Source organism: Stegostoma tigrinum, chromosome 41 (assembly GCF_030684315.1).
Source record: "Stegostoma tigrinum isolate sSteTig4 chromosome 41, sSteTig4.hap1, whole genome shotgun sequence".
Lineage (NCBI taxonomy): Eukaryota > Metazoa > Chordata > Chondrichthyes > Orectolobiformes > Stegostomatidae > Stegostoma > Stegostoma tigrinum.
In genome coordinates this window covers 1,071,713-1,078,454 of record NC_081394.1, presented here as the reverse complement: position 1 = coordinate 1,078,454, position 6,742 = coordinate 1,071,713, and positions in this window count along the sequence as shown.

Genomic DNA, 6,742 nt, shown 5'->3' with positions numbered 1-6,742 from the left:
TCAGTGCTGAGGGAGTGGGCACAGTCGGAGGGTCAGTGCTGAGGGAGTGGGCACTGTCGGAGGGTCAGTTTTCCCCAGTATCTTGGGAGGGGCTGCAGATGTCCAAAATCCATCTCACAACCTGTCCCCACCTGCCAAATGTGTCAATGGGATCTTGCTGTGCACATGATGCCTGCCTTCATCCCTTGGGATGCGAGGCCTGTGGAGGTGCGAGTGCTGAGGAGTTCTCCTTTGAGGAAATTGGTTTTGTTCTGGGCCTGGGACACTGCAGGACACCCAACCCCACCGCCCCTCCCCGACAACCCCCAGACCCTGTGACACAATGGCGGCAGGGGGGTGGGGAGAGAAGCCATCGACTTCACAATTGGTGAACTACCCCACCCCGGCAACGGGCCCAGAAACGGACCCTCGCTGAGCGCACCCTTCGCCTCTCTGCTTTTCGGAGCCCTCACAGGTGAGTGGGGGCCCTACTCTTGCCCTCGGGGCCCTGAACCATCAATGCCCCTCCCTGCCCTCCATTCCTACCCCCACACACCCCAACGCCATTGAGGCCTGGTTGTGTATCATGGCCTCATGGCCAACCTTTCAGTCAGGGGCAACAGGAGAGGGCGGGGAAGGTCTCCTTCACCATTCCTCAGGGTGACCTCGCACTCCCTACCCCACTCTATCGGCCTTTTATTGGGATTCACTGCAGCTGAGGGAGAGTAGGATGGACGGGAGCCATCTTGAATGGCCCAACATGCCTGCAGTGAGGGGAGATGGTCGGGTCCCGGCCTTGAAGCCACACAGTTTCTCCAATAATGGCCAATGTCTCTCCATCTCCCTCTCCCTCGCAGCCCCACCCTACCCACTCGCGGCTGCGAACCCTCGCTCTCCCCCGACTCGCACCCTCACACTAGCCCAGAAGCTCACGCAATGAGCCACTGGCAACAGGAAGGTCAAACAGCGGTCACTAGAGGCGATCCTTCACCACCTCATTCACTGCCTAGGGGGCAACACAGCTCCGCAACGAGGGAGAGGACACTGTCGGATGGTCAGTGCTGAGGGAGTGAGCACTGTCGGAGGGTCAGTGCTGAGGGAGTGGGGACTGTCAGAAGGTCAGTGCTGAGGGAGCGGGCACTGTCGGAGGGTCAGTGCTGAGGGAGTGGGCACTGTCAGACGGTCAGTGCTGAGGGAGTGGGCACTGTCGGAGGGTCAGTGCTGACCGAGTGGGCACTGTCCGAGGGTCAGGGCTGAGGGAGCGGGCACGGTCGGACGGTCAGTGCTGAGGGAGTGGGCACTGTCGGAGGGTCAGTGCTGAGGGAGCGGGCACTGTCGGAGGGTCAGTGCTAAGGGAGTGGGCACTGTCGGAGGGTCAGTGCTGACGGAGCGGGCACTGTCTGAGGGTCAGTGCTGAGGGAGCGCTGCACTGTCGGAGGGTCAGTGCTGAGGGAGCGGGCACGGTCGGAGGGTCAGTACTGACGGAGCGGGCACTGTCGGAGGGTCAGTGCTGAGGGAGCGGGCACGGTCGGAGGGTCAGTGCTGAGGGAGCGGGCACGGTCGGAGGGTCTGCGTGCTTTGTACAAGCATGTACCCTCCAACCACAGCAACACTCATGAATGTGTTGTTGACGGAGTGAGTGTGATTGACACATCCTGCCCTTGTGTTTTCCTCGTGTCACTCGGTTTCTCGTTCACACCCATCGCCTCCGCAGCGTTGCCCCTGACCAGGAGAGTGTCTCTGCTTCATGCCCCGATGGACGTGGGAAATGCAACTCAAGGTAAGGAGCAATAACAGGTTTCTCACACCCTGCACCCGCCCCACACTCACACTCACTCACACACACACTCACACTCACACTCGCACACACTCACACTCACACTCACACACACTCACACTCACACTCACACTCGCACACACTCACACTCGCACACACTCACACTCACACTCACACCCGCCCCACACTCACACTCACACTCACTCACACTCGCACACACTCACACTCGCACAGACTCACACTCACTCACACACACACTCACTCGCACTCACAATCACACACACCCACACTCATGCACTCACACACACACACTCACACACTCACTCACACTCACTCACACACAGACATACATACGTATACACACTCACACTTGCTCATACACTCATGCACACACACACGCGCACACACACAGACACTCACACACACACAGACACAACACACACTCACACTCACACTCGCACTCACACAGACATACACTCACACACAGACATACACACGTATACACACTCACACTTGCTCACACACTCATGCACACGCGCGCACGCGCGCGCCCGCACGCGCGCGCCCGCACACACACACACAGAGACACACACACGCGCACGCACACACATACGCACACACACACAGACACACACACACACACACATGCGCGCGCACACACACACACAGACACACACTCACTCACACACACACAGACACACACACTCACACACAGACACACACACAGACACATACACACTCACACTCGCACTCGCACTCACTCACACATACTCTCACACACACTGACTCTCACTGCGGTGTACGGTCCTGTTGTGAAGTTGAACTCTCATTGTGCTGTCTCTAACCTCTTCTCCATCTCCTGTTCTAGTGGTGATCCCCGATCAGTCGAAATTCTTTTACAGTGAGTCTGGGTTCGTGAGTATTTTATAGAAATTCCGTTCTGCTGATCCCTTTGCTCTCACAGAGACTGGGCAGACCTGGACTCTACCGTCTCACCCTAGTTTCTCATTTGGTATTCACTCCTGGGTGCCTCTAAGCTGGCCCAGCATTTTTCCCCGTCCCTAGTTGCCCCCCCTTGAGAACGTGGGGGCGAGCTGCCATCTTGAGCCGCTGCAGCCCACGTGCTGTAGGGTTGGCCCCTTCGGGAGGGAATTCCAGGATTCTGACCCAGCGACACTGAAGGAACGGGGATATATCTCCCAAGTCAGGATGGGGAGCTGGTTGAATGTGTTACCAAGCTGTCTAGAGTGTGTGGCTCCTTTCAGAGATAACGTGCGTTCCTAAGCTTAGAGGTGTGTGCTGGAAAAAGTGTCTGCGTGTAGCCGAAGATGGGAAACCAGCTCTAGAACTGAATCATGTTTCAATTGTCTGTGTGAGCATTAACTTTCGACTTGTTTTGATGTTTTGACAATGAGCTGGAATCAGCCAATTAATTTAAGCCAAGCACTTCGAGATCGAAAGCCAATTGAATTTAAATGTAATAAAATGTGAGGCTGGATGAACACAGCAGGCCCAGCAGCATCTCAGGAGCTCAAAAGCTGACGTTTTGGGCCTAGACCCTTCATCAGACCTCTCTCTGATGAAGGGTCTAGGCCCGAAACGTCAGCTTTTGTGCTCCTGAGATGCTGCTGGGCCTGCTGTGTTCATCCAGCCTCACATTTTATTATCTTGGATTCTCCAGCATCTGCAGTTCCCATTATCTCTGAATTTAAATGTGTTGGTTTTCACATCCTCGAACCACTGTCAGAAAATCGATATGTCATAGAAGGCGTATAAGGAGAGGGGTTTTGAAAGTCAGTGTGAGAGCGAACCGCCATGGGAGAAATAAGCATATAGCTCTCACAAGAAATCATGACGCACCCTGAGAAAGCACCATCTTAGCCATTAAAAAGTCCGACGGTATTTCTAACAAACATTCCTCACAGAGAAAACGTCCCTGACAGCAGGATGGCTGGAAGAAGGCCCTTTATGACTTTAGAGACCGTGGTGAAGGCAGAGCATTCCAGAAGACGCATTCTGTGCAGACTTTGAGAGACTGAAGTTTTAATTTTTTTGTGTGTTATATGAGTGGGACTTGTGTATAATGGAGTAGCAAACCAGTGGAATTTTGTTCAGTTAGGGAATAGTTAGGAGTTAGGGAGGAATTGTTTGTTTTGTTAGTAGTTCTATTAATTTGTTCACAGTTAGGTCTAAATGAATAAATTACTACTTGTGTAACTGTTGGTCCTGTGACTCTTCAACGCAAGTTGGCTTTATCACGATTGAGGAATATAGATGTTTTTGTAGAACACAAACTTTTGTTAGCTGTATTGCTGATAACGCAATTCCCTGGCCCACGCGTCTAAATAGTGAGGCTATCGTATGATTTTTTATCAACACGAGAGCAAAACTATTGCATTATATCAGAACTGACAGCACTTATACAGTGAATATCAGGGCTTTTCTTCCATTTAACCTCCCCTTCTCTGCAACAGAGGGGAACTTGCAGAGGCCTGGTGTCCCCATGCACACACTGCCCTTGACCAGTTAGTTGGAACCGGTTATGGGTTTTGGAAGGTGTTGTCTGAGGAGCCTCGGCCTGTTGTAACAATGATAAATAATCACAAGTCCAGTCTTTGGTGCCGGTGTTAAGGATTCCAGCTGAGATGCTGCTGGACGAGAAATCCCAGAAAAGGTGCCACTACAGCGTGACATGTTTACATTGGAATGTCCCATTGTAAGCGTGGACCTGAACAAAATTAATCCCACCATTGGTGGCTAGGTGTTATTACAGCGTGACATGTTTACATGAGATTTTCCCCTTGTGTTTGCTGAGCTGGCAAGGAATTACACCCCTGCTGGTGGCTAGGTGTTATTACAGCGTGACATGTTTACATGAGATTTTCCCATTGTGTTTGCTGAGCTGGCAAGGAATTACACCCCTGCTGGTGGCTAGGTGTTATTACAGCATGACTTGTTTACATGAGATTTTCCCATTGTGTTTGCTGAGCTGGCAAGGAATTACACCCCTGCTGGTGGCTAGGTGTTACTACAGCGTGACTTGTTTACATGAGATTTTGCCACTGTAAGCTGTCAATGTGCAATGGCCTGATGGTGGTAAGGTAGAATTACAGTGTAACCACGCTCTTTTTTCCCCCATTCGAGAGCAGATTACTGGCAAATACGACAGTATGGTTTGACTTGTGCTGGAATCTTCTTCCTATGTGGCATTGCCATCGTGTTGAGTGAGTATTCCATCCACCGCGACGCCATGTTTCTGGGGGAGCAGTCACAGAGTCAGAGAGCCGTACAGCACAAAAACAGACCCTTCAGCCCAACTCGTCCAGGGTGACCCAGATATCCTAAATTAATCCAGTCCCATTTGCCAGCATTTGGCCCATATCCCTCTAACCCCTTCCTATCCATGTCCCCATCCAGGTGCCTTTTAAATGCTGTAACTGTACCAGCCCCCACCACTTCCTCTGGCAGCTCATTCCATACATGCACCACCCTCTGTGTGAAAAAGTTACCCCTCAGGTCCCTTTTCAATCTTTGCCTCTCACCCTAAACCTATGCCCCTCTAGTTTTGGGCCCCCCCACCCTGGGGGGAAAGACCTTGTCTATTCACCCTATCCATGCCCCTCATGGTTTTATAAACCTCTATAAGGTCACCCCTCAGCCCCTGACGCTCCAGGGAAAATAGCCCCAGCCTATCCAGCCCCCCCCCCCCCCCCGCTTTAGCCCAAACCCTCCGACCCTGGCAACATCCCTGTAAATCTTTTCTGAATCCTTTCAAGTTTCACGACATCCTTCCTGTAGCAGGGAGACCGGGATTGAACACAGTATTCCAAAAGTGGCCCTAACCAATGCCCTGTACAGCCCCAACATGACCCTCCCAACTCCCTGTACTCAATGCACTGACCAATAAAGGCGAGCGTACCGAACACCTTCCTCACCGCCCTGTCTACCTGCGACTCCACTTTCAAGGAACTCTGTACCTGCTCCCCCCCCCAGGTCTCTTTGCTCAGTAACACTCCCCAGGGCCTTACCATGAAGTGTAAAAGTCCTGCCCTGATGTGCCTTTCCAAAATGCAGCGCCTCACATTTATCTCAATTAAACTCCATCTGACACTCCTTGACGCTTCGGCCCATCTGATCAAGATCCTGTTGTACTCTGAGGTAAACCTCTTCACTGCCCACTACACCTTCAATGTTGGAGTCATCCGCAAACTGACTAAGCATAACCCCCCATGTTCACATCCAGATCGTTTACATAAATGACGAAAAGCAGTGGACCCAGCACCGATCCCTGTGGCACATCGCTGGTCACAGGCCTCCAGTCTATTCGGCACATCGCAGAAATGCTAACCCTTTTGACCATTGATCAAATTACCACCTTCTGTTCCACCCAGCCTCTGCCATTTGGTCTTCCTCCATCACTTTCAGCACCCCACCACCAAACCCCCCCCCTCCCCGGCTCCTGATCCTGCACCACCTCCCCCCCCCCGACCAATAGGAACAGCCCCTCCCTCTTTCCTCTGCCCAGACCCCCTGGTGGTTCTGAGCCCCTTGATCAAATCTCTCTCACGTCCTTCTCCTCTCCGAGGACGACAGTCCCATTGTCTCCGATCTCTCCACGTCACTGAAGCCCCTCATCCCTTGGGTTGATCCAGGGAACCCTGTCCCAGCTCAATGACATTCCAGAGAGGGGGGTTTAGGGACTGAGCAGAGATTTATTCAAACAAAGGCGATTCCCTATGCTCCCACAGGACAGATGTGCACGAGATGCTGTTGTTGTACAGGACACATCAATTCTCAGTGCTGCAAGGCCATTCAGCCCATCTGCAGCACACTGACATTGCTGCTCTGTCCCAGCAAACAGCCCACTACCCTCTACATCTCAAATACCCCTCCAGCACCAGCACCTCTCGCTCATGCGTTTATCCAGTCACCATTCCCCCACTCCCTCCTCCAAATCCCTGTGGGAGTGAGCCCCACATTCCCACA